The sequence below is a fragment of the Rana temporaria genome, chromosome 1, assembly GCF_905171775.1.
Source record: "Rana temporaria chromosome 1, aRanTem1.1, whole genome shotgun sequence".
NCBI classification, from domain to species: domain Eukaryota; kingdom Metazoa; phylum Chordata; class Amphibia; order Anura; family Ranidae; genus Rana; species Rana temporaria.
The window spans coordinates 604636337-604659856 of NC_053489.1; positions in this window are offsets into that span (position 1 = coordinate 604636337).

The window sequence follows — 23520 nt, forward strand, 5'->3', positions numbered from 1 at the left end:
CCTGATGAAGCGAGCATGGTCTTGCAAAATGTGTTGGGATCCTTTTAATGCCTGTGTACTTTGTTGAATGAATGTAATTTAATTGAATGCTTGCAACTGTATTGAGATGTAGTGTATTTATGCGCTGCGTCGCAGTACAGAGAATGTACCCTGTCAAAAGTATTTGATTTTTGTATATTTGCTTTGCAAAATAAACTTAAATATTGCCTGTGTACTTTGCAACTTACATTTTATACCATGATACGTGTAATGACATTTTTTACTGTATGTATCCTTTCAGTGGCTTGGCTGTGATTCATGTTAGTTAGTTAGTTAGTTAGTTAGTTAGTCAGGTTGAAAAAAGACACAAGTTTATCCAGTTTAACCATAAAAAAAACATATAAAAATAATTTTATACAGTCCCATATACCTATTTCTATACCCACTGTTGATCCTGAGGAAGGCGGAAAACCCCATCAGAGAATTCTCCAATTTGCTACAGCAGGGTAAAAAATTCCTTCCTGATCCCCCAAGAGGCAATCAAATTTTATAAATGTTAGTACTCAGTTATATTCTGTACATTTAGGAAAGTATCCAGGCCTTTCTTAAAGCAATATACTGAGCTGGCCAAAACCACCTCTGGACAGCTCAGTATATTGATTTAAGAAAGGTCTGGATTATTTCCTAAATGTACATAAAATAACTGGGTACTAACATTTATAGGTAAAGTTGATCCAGGGAAAATCCGACTGCTTCTTGGGGGATCAGGAAGGAATTGTTTATGTTTGCATGACAATTTTAATACATTTTGAGACTGCATTTACTCTGTCAATTGTTGGATAACCGCATTCACCTCATGTAAAGTCCCAGGGTGATCTCAAGTTTTTTGTTCTATATTGAATTATATGGCGTCAGGTAAACTTATGCAGGGTTGGTTTTAGCAATTTGTGTCCTTCAGTATAAGTCATGATGCAGTGCAGCATTAAAACAACTTGAATTAAAGAAGTCCATTGCGCATACCTTCTTGTTCTCAGCCCTTGTGTTCAGTTACAATGCAGGTTCAGAAAGGAAGAATGCAAATATGCCGCATACACACGATCATTTTTCGACATGAAAGAAAACATAGTTTTTAAAAACGTCATTTAAAATGATCGTGTGTGGGCTGCACAAAAAAAAAAAATTCAAACATGCTGCATTTTTAAACGTCGTTTTATAAAATGTAGTTTTTCGGGTTGTAAAAAATGATCGTGTGTGGGGAAAAACAACGTTTTAAACCCGCGCATGCTCAGAACAAGTTATGAGATGGGAGCGCTCGTTCTGGTAAAACTACCGTTCATAATGGAGTAAGCACATTCATCACGCTGTAACAGACAAAAAATCGTGAATCGTCTTTTACTAACAAGGAATCAGCTAAAGCAGCCCAAAGGCGAATGGAACTTCCCCTTTATAGTGCCGTTGTACGTCACCGCGCTTTGTTGATCATTTTTTTAAAACAATGGTGTGTGGGCAACGTCATTTTTAATGATGAAGTTGAAAAAACATTGTTTTTTGGACATGATGAAAAACAAAGTTTTCTTTCATGCCAAAAAATGATTGTGTGTACGTGGCAATAGAGTAATAGAAACACTAAAGCCGGCCATAGATGTTCTGAATCATTAGAACCGTGTATGGGCAGGCTGAATGTACTCAAGTTGATTGATCGATCAACTTGGGTACACCAGCCTAGCTGGGGTATAACCGCTATCAATAAACACTGTGTTCTCCCGGCACGAGAGGGATTCCCCCAATTAACACAGACTTAACTTGAGCAATTGATTACAGATCTGAAAGCACAAGGAATGAAAAGGTAACATATCCCCGGATATATTAAAACAAGCTAATATATTTTAAAAGTAAAATGATCCTTTACATAAATTATGTTTTAGTTCATTTAGGGATAACACTGCTTTCATTTAGAGGAAGAAAAAATACTTTCTTGATTTATTGTGAGGAATATATAGTCATATAAAAAAAGCAATATGAAGTTTATTTTTCTAGCTTTTTTGTATACAAGAGACACAAAGCATTTGAATTCCTTTCACAACCTCTACTTGTAGTTTTTATATCAAACTAGAAATCATTATAGGAGTACAAAGTATTTAATTAATTTGATTGTTATAAACATTTCTCCTAAATAACATTATTTGCTCAAGCATTGCTATTTCATTACCCTCCTGGCTGAGTGCATGGGGATTATTTATTATAAATTATGTCCTTTAAGCATAAGAGGTGAATCATTTTTAAAGCAAAGCTCCATCATCCAGAGACTACCAATTGTAACTAATGGCGTGTGTTACTTTATGATATATATTATTGCTCATTTGGGAACAAATGGCTTATTTCATTTGGAACCAAAACTGAGTCAAAGTTAAGATTTAAATAAATAGGTTATGTGCTGGAGGAGATGGCTCTTGCATTGTGTGACTAGATGCTAAATTAAGCAGTTATAAATAAAAGGAATCTAAAATCTTAGACCACCTAGAATATTTGCTTAGATTTGACTTAAATTGAAGGCTCATTAAAGCCTGTATTGTTTTATTAGGTAGCTGGTGGTTGGTTGGATGAATCAACCAACCACAGTTTCTTATGTCTCTCTGAAACCCCAAAAGCAGAATAAATCAGTTCCTAGTTCCGCCTACCTACATTTCAAGGGGGTGTGCAGCTGAGTAAATCTTGCTCCATAGTTGTAGGAGTGTGCTGTGTGGGGAGTCTCTATAAGTTATATAGGAAGCATAGATGAAACTAGAACCTTCAGGGACTCAGTACAAGAAACCATGAAGGGCCCCGCCCGATGATGGGATCAGTGTCAGTGGCAGTGGTGGGGGGAATGGAATGAGTGTCAGTGCTGGTTGGGGATGGGGATCACTGCCAGTGCTGGGGAGTTGATGGTATCAGTGGCAATAATGGTTGTGGTGAGCAGTGTTGCCAACCTACCAGATTGAAATTTACTGGCACGACACCCGAAATTTACTGGCGCAGCCACGTTTTTACTGGCATTTCACAAAAGTTACTACATTTTTAGGTGCAAATTTCAGTATTTAGGCTACAAACAAGTACGCTAGGCAAATTGCAATGTGATTTAAGGTAGATATTAAGGTAAAAAACATATTTTTGTTATGTTCGAAATAATAAGGGCAAATTTCTTAGTCACATCACCCCCTGCCTCCATCCCCCTCTGCCACCAACACTCCCTGCCTTCACCCCCCTCTGCGGTGCCACAATCTCCCCCTTCCTCCAATCTCCCTTTGCCTCCAATCACCCCCAGGCCCCCTGCCTCCAGTCACCCCCTGCCTCCATCGTCCCCTGCCTCCATCCCCCTCTGCTGTGCCACCAACCACCCCTGTCTCCATTCCCCACCCTCTGCGGTGCCACCACCCCCTGCCTCCAATCACTCCCTGCCACTAACACCCCCTGCCTCCGATCTCCCCCTGTATACATTGCCCCCTGCCTCCACCCCCCTCTGCGGTGCCACCGCAGCCACCATAACCCCCTGCCTCCAATCACCCCCTGCCTGAAAGCTCCATGCACAGTTCCAAGCCGAACCGATATCGGCTATTTTTACTGGCACATTCCCGCAACCACGGACATTTACGAATGGGGGAAAAAGTGACAGATTTTAGGGACTGTCCGTAAAAATACGGACAGTTGGCAACACTGGTGGTGAGCGGTACCAGGATCAGTGGCAGGGCTGGAGGGATGGGATGAGTGGCAATGGTGGGGGAAGGAATGGGATCAATGGCAGTGCTGATGGGGGAAAGGCATCAGTGGCAGTGCTGGGGGTTGATGGAATCAGTGCCAGTGCTGGGGAGGGGGATTGTGATCAGTGCCAGTGCTGGGAGGGAAATGGGATCAGTGGCAGTGCTGGGGGACATGGGATCAGTGATAGTTCTGGTGGGGGGTTGAGATCAGTGGCAGTGCTGGTGGGGAGTTGGGATCAGTGGCAGTGCTGGGGGAATGGGATCAAGTGGCAGTGCTGGTGGGTGGTTGGGATCAGTGGCAGTACTGGTGGGGGTTGAGATCAGTGGCAGTGCTGGTGGGATCAGTGGCAGTGAGGGGGTCAGGATCAGTGGCTGCAGTGGTGGAGAGGGGGGTTGCTAAGTGCTTGCTCTCAGTGTGGACTTGGAACTCCATGCTCATTGTCTCTCCAGCTCCCTCCAGCTCCCTCCAGACTTCACATGTCTCCTCCCATACCGGAGACCTCCTTTAGCTCCTCCACTTTACTCTAATGGGTCAGCTGGCTCTTCCAGTTTCCACCCCCCCCGACACCATGCCCATCTGCCTACTCCTGCAAACTCAGAGAGGCTAGGTTGGTCCCGCAGTGGTTACTATAGCAGTGATAGTACACTTTCCCATCATCACCTCTGCAACATTGGAACAACAGCGAAACTACCAGGGCCCGGTCGCTAGTGCAACCTTTGCGACCCTGGTAGTTCCTCAACTGATAGGAAGGCAATGTATAACTCAGCCCTTCCCAAAACTGAAATAACTCTTGGAAAGACTGACCTTCAAAGTTAGACACATTGCTAGATACATTTCCTAATGTAAACACGTACTTATTTTTTATTTTGCAGCATTACTAAATGTCATATTGTATGTTAAGTATATATCATGTCTTGAGATAAAAAAAATAGAGTCCTCACCCTGGATTACATGTACTTGAGGGGTATGCAGCAGTACTCTTGGAGGTATGCAAAAAATGTATGCTAATGGTGGAAATGAGACAGCGGGGAGAAAGGGACAACAGAATTAATGGTGTTTTTTTATTTTTCTAGTGGTAGAAAAAGCCTGCAGATGGTAGGGACCAGGGCTTTTTTTCTCAGAGAAAAGGTGCAGGAACTCACCCGCCCCCTCCTAGGCCACGCCCCATCCCCGCCCTTAGAACCGCCCATCCCCTAGAACAGGGATATGCAATTTGCGGACCTCCAGATGTTGCAAAACTACAAATCCCATCATGCCTCTGCCTCTGGGTGTCATGCTCGTGGCTGTCAGAGCCTTGCTATGCCTCATGGGATTTGTAGTTCTGCAACAGCTGGAGGTCCGCTAATTGCATATCCCCACCCTAGAACCATGCCTCTAGAAGAAGCTCAGCCCAGTTTAGCAAAGAGACAGCCCAGTCCAGCAGAGACAGCCCAGTCCAGCAAAGAGACCACCCAGCACAGTCCAGCAAAGAGACCGTCCAGCCCAGTCCAGCAAAGAGACCGCCCAGCCCAGTCTGCAGCACAACCCCATTAGCAGCATTTTGCTCACAGTCACAATAGTAACATACCAGTTTACATGACATGAGGGAGGCTAGTGAGGAGGACCGCCTGGCTACCTACCTGATCCACAATCAGATAGTGTGACACACAGTGCCAAACCGATCTCCTGGACAGCACTGAGAGGCAGGGTAGAGCCGCGGAGTACACTCCACCTTCCGCTCTCACGTGCTGCAGCTATTCGATCCCTCCGGGCAGTGGCAGTGCACAGCAGGTTACATACTGTAGGAGGAGGAGGAGGACCCGGGGCTACACAGGATACGGGTGGAGTGCTCTGGCAGAGGTTCCCCCGCGTTTGATCCCTCAGTGGGCAGCAGGGCAGGGCGCAGGCTATACAACAAGGAGGAGAGGAGGGAAATTAATGCTCTGGCAAAGGTGGCGGAACTGCGTTCCGGTGCGTTCCACCAGAAAAAAAGCCCTGGTAGGGACATAGTGACATCTGTGGTCAGGGACTTCTGTGGTAGAGTAATCAAGTAGCCGTGTTTGCCAACACTACATTTGCAGTTCTGGCTTACATTTAGTCACTCTTCTAGTACAGTGATATGCCCTGCTTCTATCTGATCAGAAACTGCCTTCTGTAATCGGAGGAAGATGAAGTGGCTTGGGACAGGGATTCTGTTTCCTAGTCCATACTTTTCACAGTTGAGCTGGCTGGCAGGCTGTGTAACTTAGTTCAGGGGTGTCAAACTCAAATTCATTGTGGGCCGTATTAGCATTATGGTCGGTTGTATCGGTAAGACTAGATGTTTAGAGCACTGCCCCCTTACATTGGATGCCAAGGGCCTCCCCAACAATCAGAAGTCAAGGGTCCCCCACCTTTTCTTACAGCACAGTGGGGGCAGAGCTGGGAAGCATAAAGTGCATGGTCTGGAGGAGGACCAGAGGAGGGCTAGAGTCTTCTGAATGCTGAGACCAGAGAAGGTGGAGGTGAGGGGGTGCTGCAGCTGCACAGAGAGGAGTTCTGTCTTCCTCTCTGCTGCTGACTGCTGAGACAGGGGGTGGTGGAGATGAGGGGAGTCCTGTAACTGAAGGAGGGGTGTGAGGGCCACATGAAATTACCTTGAGGGCCAGATTTGGCCCAAGGGCCTTGTGTTTGACACATGTGACTTAGTTGTTCTTGTAATTTCAAGCAGTGTCCTGTGTCCTGCATTCTGTGCCCAGTGTCCAGAAACCAGTGTCTTGATTTAAGAGTCTTGAGTCTAGTGTCCAGAGTTCAGTTTTCAGAGTCCAGTTTTAAGAGTCCAGAGTACAGTGTTCTGGGTCCTGAATCAACAGTTTAGTGGCCAGATTCTTTAGTCCAAAGTCCAGTGTCTATGATTTAGAATTTAGAGTCCAGTGTCCAGACTCCACTAACCAGTCCAGTCCTGAGTCCAAAGTCCAGTGTTCAGAGAAATCCAGAGTCCAGTATCCCAAGTCCAGGGAAGTCAAATGTCCAGGGTCCTGAGTCCAGAAGCGTCTTGAGTCTTGCTTGCTGAGCCGGATGACAGATGGAGAGCCTCTTAAATAGCCAAGACAGCCGAAGTACTTCTGCTAGAGTTGGTGAGTGACATCTGTTAATTAGTACATATTATACAAATTGTATATCTTTGGTGTGCCACATCCATTGGCACTCTTTTAGCACATGCCAAAACCACTAATATGATTTGTTGCAGTTGTTCTTTTCACACTGCTATTAACCCTGTCCCCTACTCCACCCTACCCCACCCCAACAGGGGGGAGTACAATTTCTGGAAGTGGGATGCCAAAGTGAAAAAGGTTTGGTAACCACTGTACTAGAATATACTCTAATATATACTAGTTCAAGCGGACCTGTACCTTTTAGGTCTGACTATCTCAACTGCTTATTGGCAGGTACAGTAGGTACAGTAAAGGTAACAGTAAAACAGTAAAACTGTGTAAAAGCTACCATACGTTACAATATTTGAGATTTATTAGTATGGGACCTTTCCTGACCTCATTCTGAAAATGCTAGTTGCCTGCATATGAGGGCTGAGCCACTGGCATCAATACTCTCTAACTCCAAACAAATTAGAGAAAAGTCTGCATACTTGTCCTGGGCAAGTGACTTGAATCAATAACCTAAGAGGATGAACATAACAGCAAGGGAACTAACATTCTTCATAAGATGTGTTTCCTTTAAATCAAGGATAGGTAATCCATAGATCGAGATCTACTCGTCAATCATTGGCTGGTGATTGGTTAACCATATCCCAGTCTTGCCATCCCTCTGTCTGAAATGCTCTTCCCTCACATGTAGAACAATAGAGGGCAGCGACATACCTATATGTCCTGCGCTGATCCATGCTGGCCCTACTCTCCTGACCATCCCAGGCTCTTTTATGTTGCATCACATGATGGATGAGAGAAGAGGGCTGGCAGAGATTAAAGCACCAGAACAGGTAGCAATGTGTGCCACAGCTTCCCTGTGCTGCTCTGCAAATGGGGGGGGGGGGGGGGAATCACAGTCTGCCCTACACCAGTACCAGGTGTTCTGCCTTCATGATGGACTCCTCCATCAGATTTCTGGGGTGACAAATTGTTCCCCGACATGAAAAAAATGTGAAAAAAAACGTAGTTTCTCAATTAAGCTAACTTAACAATGACAGTGACATTTGTTATATTTTTTTAACATTTCTTCACGCCAAACTTGCTTTTTATTGTGGCCTTTGTAGTTATTTTTTTTTCGCTGGCCATACACTGTTACTTGGCGCCCTCGTTCCTAGCGCTGAAGTGTGGCATATTTGCGTTAATTGCTCTTGGCGCAGTTACAGTCACTTCACTGAAAGCTCCCGATCGCTCCTTGCGATTGGGAGTTTTCGTGCCACATAACCGCCGTGACAGTCAGTCACGGTAGTCACATGATATTAAGCCATGCCCCTCCATCATAAACCTCTTAAAGGGCCAGTAGGCGCCAGTACCAAGAGGTTAATGGTTTGGCTGATTTAAAAATGAGCCGAACCATTAACAATGTCATGAATACTCATGCTTTTGACAGCCGTTTTCTGTTTATTTAGTAATAGGTAATAAAAATATGACAGATATGATAAAAAAGTGACATGGTTAATTGTTCTATCCTGCAAGGATTTGTATGATCATTAGTCAATATTGATACCATGATGTTTTCATGTATTTATTGTTTAAAGTATCCAATGTTTAATTCTGTATTCTATAACTATACGTTCCTTCCTACATAAAGTTTGTCATGTTTTCAGCTTATTTCCTGTGTATGTTTGTCTTCTGCCATTTAAACCTGAGTCTTTCTCCCTTATATCTTCTTGCAAATAAAATAAAGATGCCTTAATTGTCTGCTGCTTGTAAATTTGCTGCCATCTGTGCATCTCATGGTTTCAAAGATCTGTTTTCTTGAGCCTGCTGAAATTCACCTCCAATAAAACGTCTATGTCCTATCAACATTGCAGCATTTTCCATTCAACAAAATGGAGAATGTCCCGCTGTTCTTTCCTCCCTACTGACTCCCCCTACAGTGCAATGACTATTACTCTGCCACACTTCCACACAGCTATGGCATACAGCTTTATTTTAATGTCCCACATGAGAAACACTGCTTGTTCACAGCATTGCTTTCATGTTACTGGGATAAGTTGGTCTTATACTCCTAGTTTACATTGTAGGGAAGTGCTCAAGCAGCAGCCATTCCAAACCAATTCTGTCTCCTCTCCAGGCGTCCATCATTCAAATATCACCTATGTTGTGAAATGGCTCGGAATGATGATAACAACTTTTTGAACTTTTCAACTTTTTGAATTTGGAGATAAATAAAGGAATAGTTTGGAAAAAAGTACTTTTATAATAGAATAGTTTAAGAATGCCTTAAAGTGACTGTCATCATAGGGTCACCTTTAAAAGAAGACCAGCACTGAAAAATAAGCATTTTCTTCCACCCTGTGTCTTAAATACTGCTGCTTCACTTTGTCCAGAAAATGCAGGTATTTCAGATTTCCAGTGCCGTGGGGGGAACAGACATTTTACCTCCCCAGAAAGGTCAAATACCTGCAGCCGTTGTGGTGCAGTGAATCGGTACTGTTTCAAGGTAAGTATAAATCAGGTGTAGTTAACTCTGGAGATTTGGATATCCACCTAAACAACATGGAGGAGATCAAAGATTACTAGGATGCAGCGAGAATGTTTTGTATTGGAAATAATCTAGCAAGGTCCCATTTAAAAGTAAGGAAGGTTTAAAGATTTAAGGGGTCAATAGTACTATATATGGTGCAGAGTTGAAGGGTCAGCAATAACTAGAGTTCAGATGTTGGATGTCAGTAGTAAGTAACACAGAGTGCAGAGGAGAGTATGATAAAACGTTCAAACGCCAAGTGTAGAGGTCATGGATCTGTATACACTGTATTATTATTGTATACACTGCTGTGGAATCACCAGCAGCAACACCATATGTTGGTACCATACCATACATATTATACATACTTTGCTCTATGTCAGCATTATTTAATAAATACAATTGTTCTCAAAATCAGCAGCACCCCAAATTACAATAATAATGAAACACTAATCAAATTAAAAGGCTTTTCTCTTGTATTATGAGCCCCAACTGATGTAATTTTAGCATGTAACCATGCATTGGTCCACTCCCCCCCCAAAAAAATAAAAAAATAATAATAATTTTGTCAGCGTGCAAACAGGTTGTTTTCTTAGTAGTTGTAAGAAGGATAGCAAATTAAAAGTAAAGATAGACTATATACAGTACTATACTAGGCATCTGCCATGGCAACATGATAAAAAAATAGAGCTTCAGCCCTCTGGGTTTGCAAAATAAAATTAGCACATGACACCCCATTTTCATGAAATGGCACTGCTAAGCACAAATAGCTGTCTTGAAAACAAAAAATTAGAGCATAAGTCCTTGGGTATATATGGGGTATTTGGCACTGGATAGCAGAGCTGTGATGGGTAGTAGCAGAAGTACAAACACTACAGAAGCACCTTCTTGTACTGACTTCCTTCTAATGTGGTGTGATACAATCAGCCATTTTGGCCATGTAGAATGAATCTGGCAGGGTGGCAGGAGGCCCTTGAAGGCATCATTCCCAAAAATGAGTCAGGCCACAGATCAGAAGCAAAAGGCCCCGGAAGTTGTAAAACATTTTTTTATTAATTGTAGCACTTTTGATTCTTTTTTTTTTTCTATTAGTATTATTATTATTATTGCATTCATTTATGTTTGTATTTATCTCTGCATTATTTTTTCATTGCTGGAACCTGACAAGTGGAGTGCTGCCTGTTCAGGCTCTTGAGGTCTATATGGGAGGGAGCTTACTTGTAAAAAGACGAAAAAAAGGAGAACAAGAAGGAGGAATTATTGGTTTAATAATTTAGCTTGTTTACCTTTTCATGACATTTGACATGTAGGGGCATTCTAGTGTAGCACAACCCCCAAAGCAGCTGCTTGGTAATCTGGTTTCTCTGTTCTGCACCCTGACTTCAAGAACAAGCTCAGCCCCTCTGACATACCTGGTTGAGTGAAAGTTACTAAAAACACAAGTGTTGAGGGGTCCTGAGAGTGTCGCAGGGAGAGCTGGGAGTAATGTAGGATACCAATAACAAGTCTTTCTTATTATCTCCAATAGAATAGCGAGTAAAATGTCCAACAGATTTGGTGATGTCAATCAGTGCACATCCTGCTCCATGTATGCATTCCTTGATGAACCAATCGAGGGCGAATACTGCTGTGCGAGATGTGAGCGAGTTGTTTCTATGGAATCCCAGATCCTGGTCCAGGAGAATCAGATGGCAACACTGAAAAGCATCAGCAACCCAGAGCTTGGACATTACCCAGCAGGTGCTGGTGGGGGCCAGTAAAGAGGAGGTAGGACACATGAAGGCACAGGAGCCAGAGGTAGGTAGCTGGTTGACAACTAGAAGGAGGGGTAGGGGGAAGAGCGCTAGGGAGGCCAGTCCTGAGCTGGTACACCCCAACAAATATGCCATGTTGCATGATGCTGGGGATATAAGCTCACGGGAGGTAGTGCTGGAGCAGACACTCTCCCCTAGCTGCCAGTGGAGTGATGGCTCTAGTAAGGAGGGGGGCAGATATATCGGAAAGGCTAGACAAGTGCTGGTAGTAGGGGACTCAATTATTAGGAGGACAAAGAGGGCAACCTGTCAGAAATTTGGGACAACGCAGATCAGGTAGACAGATTATTGGGCGGGGCTGGGGAGGACCCCACAGCAACAACTCGCCAGTCCCAGAGATATTTCAGCTCACCCAGATAACTCTGGCTGATGGCACACCTGGACTCAGCACTTAGCATCCTGTTCAGGCCGCTGTTATGTGCACTCTCCAGGTTCCCCCTTGGCCAAAAACAACTGTGTCCTGTACAGCTTGAGAAAATGTTGCTCTTTCCCCTCCTCCTGGAAATGTCCCTCTGGGAAATGCAGTTTAGGGTTGAAAATATATTTATTGACATTTATGCATATTATACATATAACAGCATGAAAAGTCACAACCTGAGAGCAGTCACAGGTACACTTGTGTAAAGAGTCCGCAGCAGGACTCTCAACAACATGTAAAACAATACAAATATCAGTGACTGCAACATGAAACATATATTAGATAAGATTACAAGAGCCTCTTTTGATCTTAGCAAGATTGCAACCAAGATTCTGACAGAAAATAATAACAAAACAACACACAAAAAAAAAAGAGAAAATGAAAATGGGATGTCGAAAATCTGAAACGGGAGGAGGTGGGAGAAGAAGGGAAAGAGGGGAAAGGAGAGGGGAGAAAAAAGAGGAAAGAGAAGTAAGCGAGAGGAGAACAGAAAGAAGGGTATGAGCCGCTGAGAAGACAATCAAAGAAAGGTAATAAAGGGCGTCCAGGTGAGGAAGATCCTGGGGTAAACCAAGCCTGTCCTAGAGCAATGGGAGATGCAGGAATGATCATGTCGGGGTTGACAACATATTCGCTAGAGTATCAGAGGAGGAGAAGCGGAGCCAGATGATCAAAGGTGTCGTTATCAAGGGCCAACATCTCCTCCATTCTCATAGTGTCATTCATAATCGAAACCCAATGTGACAAGGGAGGAATGGTGGTCGATTTCCAATAGGATGGTATGAGCTGTCTAGCTGAAGACATAAAAAAACGAAGGACACTCCGCTTCTGCGATGTAATCAATCCCGGTAGTATGGAGAGAAGAGCAATCTTAGGAGAGGGGGTCAATAATTCATCATAAGTTTTGTTGTAACATTCAAATACCTGAGTCCAGAAGGGGTGGATCCTCTCACATTCCCACCAGACATGTAGGTAAGTCCCTGTGGCAGCGGAACATCGCCAGCACGTCGCCAGGGTGGACAGAAAGATTTTGTGCAACGTGTAGGGGACCCTGTACCATCTTGACAAAATATTGTAGTTTTTTTCCTGCGAATAGCAGGAAATCGTGGACTTGTGAGTTGTGAGTGAAGTGAAACGAAGTCCGCCATTCTGGTCGTGGGATGTCCTCACCCAAGTCTGCAGACCACATCCTGGTATAAGAGGGTAGCTCAGTATGTGTGAGAGCCTGAAGGAGGTTATATATGGGCAAGAGCAGGTGCCTGGGAGTCTCAGAGAGGGAGCACAGCCTCTTGGGACGGTGTATGTGGGAGGAAGAATGTAAGTGCTTTGTGAATGTGTCTAAATGTGTCTAAATGTAGGGCAGTGAGCCAGTCGTGGAAGCCTGCCAGTGTCACCAGTGTCCCTCATGTTGGGTGCACAAAGGAGTGCGCTTGGGGCCAATCAGACCTTTAAAAGGGGCCTATCGTTGGAGCCCCTACACCCTGAGGGATGGAGGGGTATCAAATAGGGGAGACAACGGGGAAGGGTCAGAGGAAAGAATGGAACATAACCCCCTGTTATACCAAAGTCTAAGAGGCTTCCTGATGACGCATGCGTACATGCGAAACGCGTAGAGGCCTATGGGCAATTTTCTTCACGGACGGAAATACGTCACACGCTCCTTCCACAGCACTTCCGCACGCTGAACAGCAAAACCGAGGCGTGGAACGCACGCCAAGGAGACATCGAGATATCGAGCAGTAACGCTGGACAAACTAGTGCCGGTTAGGCACTATAACATGTGAGTGCACATTTTTAAGAGTTTTAATGTTTATAAATAAACTGCCTCTTTTTCAAACATACTACACCATATGAGGCTTTTTTCTTTTGGAGTAAGGGGAAACAATTGGAAGCTGGTGTGGATGTGAATAGCTTTTTTCCTGCATGTGGAGTCTGATACATATATTGGAGGCTAAACGGCACCATTTCTAGAAGTCAGAGGAGACACTTACCTGGATATGATTACATGTTATAATTCTACCCTGATCTGGTGAGCGCATAATATATAAGAGGTGGTGGTGACACTAATAAGGGTGAAAAGTCACAACATTTTGGTTAAGAATACACGGCATCAAGCTTTGGAAGTTTTTTGAAATCCAGGACTTTATTTTTGGATGTGTATATCACATTACTTATATTTATTGAGATTGCACATTGAGGGTCACATCTCTTTGAGCACATTGGTGTTATTATATATTATTTATTATATGTGATTTGAGTACTATATTCACAGTGTTATTAAGTAAAGTTTGCACAGGATCAGCGCAGTAGTATATGCATTGCATATACAAATATACATCCTTTACAAAGTCTAAGAGAGGCTAGTGTTAGCGGGGAGGAAGGGGGCATGCGCGTCAGATCAGTCTTATATCCCCATATCAGCGCTCAAAAGGTCTACGGGGGCCAGGTCCTGCTCCACGGCGATAGAGGCCTTTAGGAAAGGGTGCAGGAACCTTTCCAGGACACGCGCTGCATGGGTGGCCTTGTAATATGGCTCAAAGTCAGGGATGCCCGCTCCGCCCTGCAGTTTTGGGCGGGTGAGTAGAGTATACTTCACCCTAGGCAACCCCTGGCCCCAGAGGAATCTAATAGCGAGGGAGCGTAGGGAGGTAAAGAAGGATTTGGGGACTATAATGGGGACCGTTTGGAGGAGATACAAAAGTTTGGGCAGGGTGTCCATCTTCAGGGTATTGATTTGTCCGAACCATGGCAAAGAAGATCCTCCCCACTCCTCCAGATCTTTCCGTATGCGGGAAAACAAGGGACATAATTTAAAGGGAAGAGATTGGAAAGGTTAGAGGGAATAATAACCCCAAGGTACGAAACCCCTTTCGCCTGCCACTGAAAAGAGAAATTCTCTTTGAGAGTAGCTATTGTTGCGGAGGGGAGAGAGATGTTGAGGGCCTCAGTATGGACGTCGGACCAGCGTCGTATTTTTCACGTTTTACGTCGATTCAGAATAGGGCTGGGTGTAGGTTACGTTCACGTCGAAAGCATTGACTATTTGCGACGTGATTTGGAGCGTGCGCACTGGGATACGTCCACGGACGGCGCATGCGCCGTTTGTTCGAAGCGTCATTTACGTGAGGTCACGATTGATTTCCATAAAACACGCTCACCTCTTCCACATTTGAATTAGGCGGGCTTACGCCGGACAATTTACGATACGCCGCCGCAACTTACGGAGCAAGTGCTTTGTGAATACTGCACTTGCCTCTCTAACTTGCCGTACGTAAATCTACCTATATAACTTTTGCGCAAACCAATCAATACACGTTTATTGTGATTTATTTTACCAAAAATATGTAGAAGATTACATATTGGCCTAAACTAAGGAAAAAAATTGTTTATTTATAAAAAATAGTATAGTTTTTGGGGGATATTTATTATAGCAAAAAGTAAAAAATATTGCTTTTTTTTCAAAATTGGTGCTTTTTTCTTGTTTATAGCGCAAAAAATAAAAACCACAGAGGTGATCAAATACCACCAAAAGAAAGCTCTATTTGTGGGAAAAAAGGACATCAATTATGTTTGATGTCTGCCCAATTGTCAGTTAATGCGACACAGTACCGAATCGCAAAAAGTGGCCCAGTCATTTGGCAGCCAAATCCCCCAGGGCTGAAGTGGTTAACCATGACAGTTATTAAAGTAATGCATTGTGGAAATTAAAATGTATCTCAAACCAAAACATTTTTTATAAGGGACATCCCTCTCTCTGGAGAAAAATCCCATTCCCTGTTGCTAAAACATTCAAATATGCAGCTCTAAAAAAATATCCATGAACACTTCAATTCATGTAAGCTTTTATTTTTGGATCTGTAAAAGGATAGAAGACCCCAGTACCAGCTTCCAAAAGTGATAAACAGCAGCACTCAGCACCAGGGTGATTCACTCAAGCCTCTTACTAGATAGCAATGATATTCAAATAAAAAATGTCTCTTTATTAAAGTAATCTACTAACATGTCACAATAAAAAAAGTGCTTTGTTTTGTAACCAAAAAGATGACCACAGCGTCTGGCACGCTGACATTATACATCGTAGGTCCCACCTTACGTGTTTTGTAACAGTTGACGCCATCATTCCCTGTTGTGTCTACAGGACAGAGAGGCAAAAATAAAAGCATTATTATTTTTGGATATTGTAGTAAAACAGTTTAATTTTTTTTTTTTGGCTTTGACAACATTTTGGAGATTTTCCATAATTCCTTCTCTTGTGACACCTATACAATAACTTATACATGCAATTGTCTCAAGAAAGAAGGAGCATACAGTATAAAAACATATAGCCAGATTCAGGTAGACATGCCTAACGTTAGACAGGCGTAGCGTATCTCATATACGATACGCCGCCGTAAGTTAGAGAGGCAAGTGCTGTATTCACAAAGCACTTGCGTCCTAAGTTACGACGTAGAGTAAATGTGCCGGCGTAAGCGCGCCTAATTCAAATTGTGAAGAGGTGGGCGTGTTTTATGTAAATAAAGCATGACCCCACGTAAATGACGTTATTAACGAATGGCGCATGCGCCGTCCGTGGACGTAACCCAGTGCGCATGCTCCAAATTACGTCGCAAAGACTCATTGCTTTCGACGTGTACATAAATTACGGCCAGCCCCATTCATGGACGACTTACGCAAACGACGTAAAGATTTTAAAATTTGACGCAGTTCCGACGTCCATACTTAAAGCGGGGGTTCACCCTTAGAGGGCACTTTTCCCCCTTAGATTCCTGCTCGTTATTACTAGGGGAATCGGCTATTTATTTTAAAATATGTGCAGTACTTACCCGTTTACGAGACGCATCCTCTCCGTCGCTTCCGGGTATGGGCTTCGGGAATGGGCGTTCCTTCTTGATTGACATTCTTCCGAGAGGCTTCCGACGGTCGCATCCATCGCGTCACTCGTAGCCGAAAGAAGCCGAACGTCGGTGCGGCTCTATACTGCGCCTGCGCACCGACGTTCGGCTTCTTTCGGCTACGAGTGACGCGATGGATGCGACCGTCGGAAGCCTCTCGGAAGAATGTCAATCAAGAAGGAACGCCCGCTCCCGAAGACCCATACCCGGAAGCGACGGAAGAAGATGCAGCTCGAAAACGGGTAAGTACTGCTCATATTTTAATATAAATAGCCGATTCCCCTAGACCGAACGAGCAGGAAGCTAAGGGGAGATTTTTTTTTTTTTTAAAAATGGGTGAACTCCCGCTTTAACATTGGCTGCGCCATCTTTTTGGTGGTTTATCTTTATGCCTGAAAATGCCTTACGTAAACGGTGTATCTTTACGGGCAAGCGTACGTTCGTGAATAGGAGTACTGTATCTCGCTGATTTACGCATTCTAGGCGTAAATCAGCATACACGCCCCTAGCGGCCAGCGTAAATAGACAGCTAAGATACAACGGCGCAGTCGGTCGTATCTTAGCAACATTTAAGCGTATGTCAATTTGAGAATAAAATATACGACGGCGCAGATTCGGAGTTACGACGGCGTAACTCTACCTGAATCTGGCTAATAGTCTATATTGTTTTATATAGAAACATTTCCCATCTCTTCCTGTTCTGACATGAAGAAACCCATAAAGCAATAAAAACAGGAGAGGTTCTAACCCTTTCCCAATATATCTAAAATTATATAAAACATTTCGGCTGGAGATGGACTTTAATGTCACATTTGAGCATTCCCAGCATGACAGAGAAAGAATGGCCTGTAAATTGTTGGGGACATAATTGTAGATGACCAGAACTTTTTTAATAAGTTGAAGGAAACGTGAAGTTTATCCATATGGAGAATTGCTGCAAATCATAGACTGGCAGGCAAATAGATAATGTATGTCCCCAACTGGATATGGAATATCTGCCCTTCTTGACACAATAGAATAGAATTAAAGGTAGCTCACCAACACCAGAGGGGGCGAAGGTGGGTGCTTGTAAATTGTACTGGGTGCCACTTCCTCGCAAAATATGAACTATATACAGGTAGATACTAGCAAAAATTTACTTTGGAGGCACCAATAAATAATTATTAAAAACAAGTATGTTTATTTAGTACTTTGTTACATAATAAAATGCATATGTTGAAAATAAAAATCACGTAATGCATATATAAAACCAATAAATACAACCAAATACAAAATCTCTGCTAACTAAGGTACATCCTTGTGCAACAATCATCTATTTGTGCCGTGGCAGGGTGTCTTGATCAGAATCGGGCTTGTACAAAGGTGAGCTCTACATATTTTGCGAATTGGATCGCTTCTTCGGGAGCTTAAATATGTTTCTGGACAACAAGAAGCAGATTATTACAACCATGTACCATATATATATATATATATATATATATATATATATACATAAATATATATAGATCTATATATAGATATACAAATATATATACAGTATATCACAAAAGTGAGCACACCCCTCACATTTTTGTAAATATTTTATTATATCTTTTCATGTGACAACACTGAAGAAATGACACTTTGCTACAATGTAAAGTAGTGAGTGTAAATTAGCTGTCCCCTCAAAATAACTCAACACACAGCCAATTATGGCTAAACTGCTGGCAACAAAAGTGAGTACACCCCTAAGTAAAAATGTCCAAATTGGGGTCAATTAGCCATTTCCCCTCCCTGGTGTTATGTGACTCGTTAGTGTTACAAGGTCTCAGGTGTGAATGGGGAGCAGGTGTGTTAAATTTGGTGTTATCGCTTTCACTCTCTCATACTGGTCACTGGATGTTTAACATGGCACCTAATGGCAAAGAACTCTTTGAGGATCTGAAAAAAAAATTGTTGCTCTACATAAAGATGGCCTAGGCTATAAGAAGATTGTCAAGACCCTGAAACTATGTTGCAGCACGGTATCCAAGACCATGCAGCGGTTTAACAGGACAGGTTCCACTCAGAACAGGCCTCGCCATGTTAGACCAATGATGTTGAGTGCATGTGTTCAGCGTCATATCCAGAGGTTGTCTTTGGGAAATAGAAATTTGCATGCTGTCAGCATTGCTGCAGAGGTTGAAGGGGTGGGGGGTCAGCCTGTCAGTGCTCAGACCATACGCCGCAGTGCTGTATCAAATTGGTCTGCATGGATGTTGTCCCAGAAGGAAGCCTCTTCTAAAGATGATGCACAAAAAAAGCCTGCAAACAGTTTGCTGAAGCATATACTAAGGACATGGATTACTAGAACCTGTGGTCTGATGAAACTAAAATACAATTATTTGGTTCAGATGGTGTGAATCATGTGTGGGGGCAACCAGGTGAGGAGTACAAAGACAAGTGTGTCTTGCCTACAGTCAAGCATGGTGGTGGGAGTGTCATGGTCTGGGGCAGCATGAGTGCTGCTGGCACTGGGAAACTACAGTTCATTGAGGGAACTATGAATACCAACATGTACTGAGTGTACTGAGTGCATGATCCCCTCCCTTTGGAGACTGGGCGGCAGGGCAGTATTCCAACATGATAATGACTCTGAACACACCTCCAAGATGACCACTGCCTTGCTAAAGAAGCTGAGGGTAAAGGTAATGGACTGGCCAAGCATGTATGCAGACCTAAACCCTATTGAGCTTCTGTGGGGCATCCTCAAACAGAAGGTGGAGGAGTGCAAGGTCTCTAACATCCACCAGCTCTGTGATGTCGTCATGAGGGGGGTGGAAAAGGACTCCAGTGGCAACCTGTGAAGCTCTAGTGAACTCAATGCCCAGAGGGCTAAGGCAGTGCTGGAAATAAATGGTGACCACACAAATTATTGACACGTTGAGCCCAATTTGGACATTTTCACTTAGGGGTGTACTCACTTTTATTGCCAGCGGTTTAGACATTAATGGCTGTGTGTTGAGTTGTTTTGAGGGGACAGCAAATGTACACTGTTATTCAAGCTGTACACTCACTACTTTACATCGTAGCAAAGTGTAATTTCTTCAATGTTGTCACATGACAAGATATAATAAAATATTTACAAAAATGTGAGGGCTGTACTCACTTTTGTGAGATAATGGGTATATAAATATATACCAATAGGTTACAAATACAGCTGTAGATTATGTAAGAACTGTGAACACTTACAAAACCATAAGTAAGTAAGCACACAGCACTTGACACAATCTCCAGAACCCTTTGCAATGCTATTGAACACCTACGGTAGGGCACAAGTGGTTCTCCTGATTCTTCACTTCACTTCAAAGAAGGGCTTGTGACCTGTTCACAGGGGTATTCTCGGACAAGTGTTAATTAGTTGGTGTGATAACGAGGGCCTTTGGCAGCTTGAAATACTACTGTTGGGTCAATTTATAATAGATCCAATGTAAACTTTACGGAGAATTCATCAAATCTTCATCAACATTTTTGGCTAACTTATGAAGCACACTGTTCTTTATTAAAATCTTACCCCAGAGAGACCCCATAGTAATCATCAGCTCGGTATGTAATAAATAAATAAATACATAATTTCAGAATAAAAACACAGCCCCAAAAGTATTTATCTGACTCTGCCCTTAAAAAATGTCTATCATCTGACTGAAAGTAGCTGCAAGGGACATATATTCACACATTGTACAGGTACATATGATACACTGTGCACCATCAAATTAACATATTAGTACCAGTGGGACTGTGGGATTGCGCTCACTATGGGAAATATATATTAAATAACACATGTTAAATAATGCTTCTAGGAAATGAGTTTGTTCTGTTTTTCGATATTACCAGGGTAGGGGTGTAAACCTGATACATTCTCTTGCAACTTAATAGGGACAAAATATTGAGAAACCATAGAAAATGTAGGCTGAATAGTAAAGTTTAAGATATGTCACACTTATGAACAGCAGTGTAAGTAGAAAATATGGTACAATAATATCCATCTGCCTTGAAGTAAAATTAATAGATGCCATTGAACCTTAGTAGTAGGTGTATTGTATTTCCCACTCACATTTTGTCTTGCAGGGATAGCAAGAGTAGCTAGGTGATGGTAATATAGTATGGTAACAAAGATAGATGGATGGAGAATGGGGGTTGCAATACTGAGAGGGAGGGGATGTGGTCAAGATTCCTGGAATAGGGTTTGGTAGGAATAGGGTCTTTTTTGTTAAAGCAATAAATATCTGAAAATTGTCATAGGACTTTCAGGAAAATTTGGGATTGTATTTAATGGGGAATTGATCACCATAAGAATATTGTAAGCAAAGAAAAAAAAAACACTTGTATTTCTGTCTCCCACTTTGTATGTCTTTTATATTAGGGAATTATAGAAAGCTTAGAGAATTGCCTTTCCAGGATCAAAAATTGGTAGTGCTATGAGAATGCTTCAAATACTATATGGAGGTCAAAAGAAGAGCACCTTCGGGGGCGTGGCTTGCTGCTGATGGAGTAGGATGCACAGGGCTCTAGCTCCACCGATTATCCTGCAGTATATCCTGCTTTATCGATTCATTGCCCGCTTCGGTGTGCGATTACCGGCCACCGGGGATCCTGACAGCCTGCACTGTGATCTGGTGCTCTGCGGGAGTTCGTAGTCATGTCTCGGCGGAGAAAGGACTCCTTGTCTGCGGCGGACTATGCTGCGCAAGATGGCGCCTGCTCCATGCACTTAGCAAAGGAGGCTGCTGTACGGCTGTTTACTAAGCCCGGCGCTAAGGACATGACCCCCAGGATTTATCCCTTACCAGTGGATCGGGGTGACAAGGAGAGCTCAGAGGCTCCGTATGGGGCATGGCTGGACGATTCTGCTGACAATACCATATGGTACACAGTGAGTACACAGGCCCCTCTCCCTGATGCTGTGGATGCGGCAGGCCCTGCAATGTCCACTGAGGAACCTACCCTGAGAGACGTACTGTCTGCGGTCACCTCTTGTAAGGTTGCCATCACAGCCCTGACTACTGAAATTAAGGGGGTAAAGATAAAGGTTAACCTGCTCTGGCATGATATGCAGAACCTCTGTGATTGCACTGCTGATTTGGAGGGGAGAATGAGCAATGTGGAGGATTAAGTGGCGCCATTACTGAGGGAAGTGCATCATCCGCAGTCTCACTCCTCTGGCCATACTGCTCGCTTAGAGGACATGGAGAATAGATTGAGACAAACCAACGTGAGAGCAGTGGGGATTCCGGAAAAAGCGGAGGGAAAGAACCCTGTGGCTTTCATAGAAAACTGGCTAACCGCTACCTTTGGAGAGCAATACTTTTCTAAAATGTTTGCTGTGGAAAGGGCTCATAGAGTCCCAGCTAAGCCGCCCAAGCCTGGTGAACCCCCACGACCATTTCTCTTCAAGTTGCTCAATTTCCAGGACAGAGATGCGATTTTACAATGTGCCAGAACCAAAGGAGACCTCATGAAAATTGATAATGCCAGGATATTATTCTATCCGGATTTCTCTGCGCATGTACAACGCCGTCGGGCTAAGTTCATTGAAGTGAAAAAACACCATAGAAAATATGCGGTTACATATGCCATGCTTTATCCTGCAAAGCTCCAGGTTGTGGCTAATGATGAGACACATTTTTTGGAGAATCCTGCTACTGCTTATGCCTGGCTGGACAGAATGGAACACTCCTTGAGGAGAGCGCCCTCTCCTGAGCACTAGTCGTAGATATGCTGGTTTTTTGTTTTTTTTTGTTTTTTTGTGGTGGCCTTCAAGAATTTCTGTGCATGCGGTTATGGTTTAGTTAACTGCTAAACACACAGTAGGTTTATACTCCTGTTAAGGCGGATGGATGTAACTCTGGAAGAAACTGTTCAGTGGCGTCCTGTTATGAAGCTTACAGATGCAAGTTCCTTCGACTTGTTGTTTGAGTCAAGACGTTGGGGCCCCCCTTGTTCCCCATTTGTCCTACGAGGACATGTTTTTTCGGTCTATGTTCTTACGACCGCCTGGAGAGGCACAACCTTTTTTGTGCAGCTCAGCACTGATTTGCCTTTTCAGGGTTCTTTCCTTTTTTTTTTTTCCCCTTTTTTTTTGTTTAATTTGTTTTGAATTTATTTTCTTCCCTGCTTATTGCAGGGCTCAACCTGAGAAACCAGACAGTGGTGTACCTGACAGATACTGTCAGGGACCTGCCAATAGGCTCCGGCGTGCACGCATGCGCATACTTACTGATGGTCAGAACCAGCACCAATCGCCTATTCATGTGCGCAGGCGCGTCCCACATGCACACGGATATGAGCCAAATGCGCGCATCTATGCACCAAATGTGCGCGCTCGTATGCGCGCGCATGCGCCTAATACACGCGCACGTGCACGATGGCGGGAACGCGCGCGTACGCGTTAATGCGTGATTGGCGCCACTCAGCCTTTAAAAAGCAAGCAGCTGCAGTGACACTTTGCTGTCTGATCTGCAGCATTGTATCTGTGAAACTTGTGACCTGTTGTAACCTGTTACCTCAAACCGACCCGGCTCCGTCTGACCATCCGACCCTTTCCACTCCGACCCCTGGCTTGCTCTGACTCCGCTCTGCTCTCCTGCCCATCGTTACCAGACCCTGTGCCTGAATCTGACTACGCTTGCCTAACCCACCTGATTATCTGCTAACCCGGTTTTGCTTTACCAGCTCCTGCTATCCGGTGCCTGTGCCAGCTCCAGAGACGCTGTCTCCTACAACCACCGTCCCGAAGGACCACCACTGGTGCCGAGCTGCTATCATCACCAGGCACTCCTACCTCGCCGTGCTCCCGAGCTTGCTGTCCCAACTCCAGCAGCTCCAGAGCCGGGGCTGTAAGAGAGGCCTCCTCCTGCACACTAGGCTCTGGCTACAAGGTACGTTCCAGTACATAACAGATACCATCCTCAAAACTGCCTGTATATGTTGTGTACATGTGGGGGGTCACTGTTGATCATTCCCACTGTCCTACTCTTTAGACACTGGAGTGTGGGAGTGATTTTTGCAGGGCCTATATTTGTAATGGTGC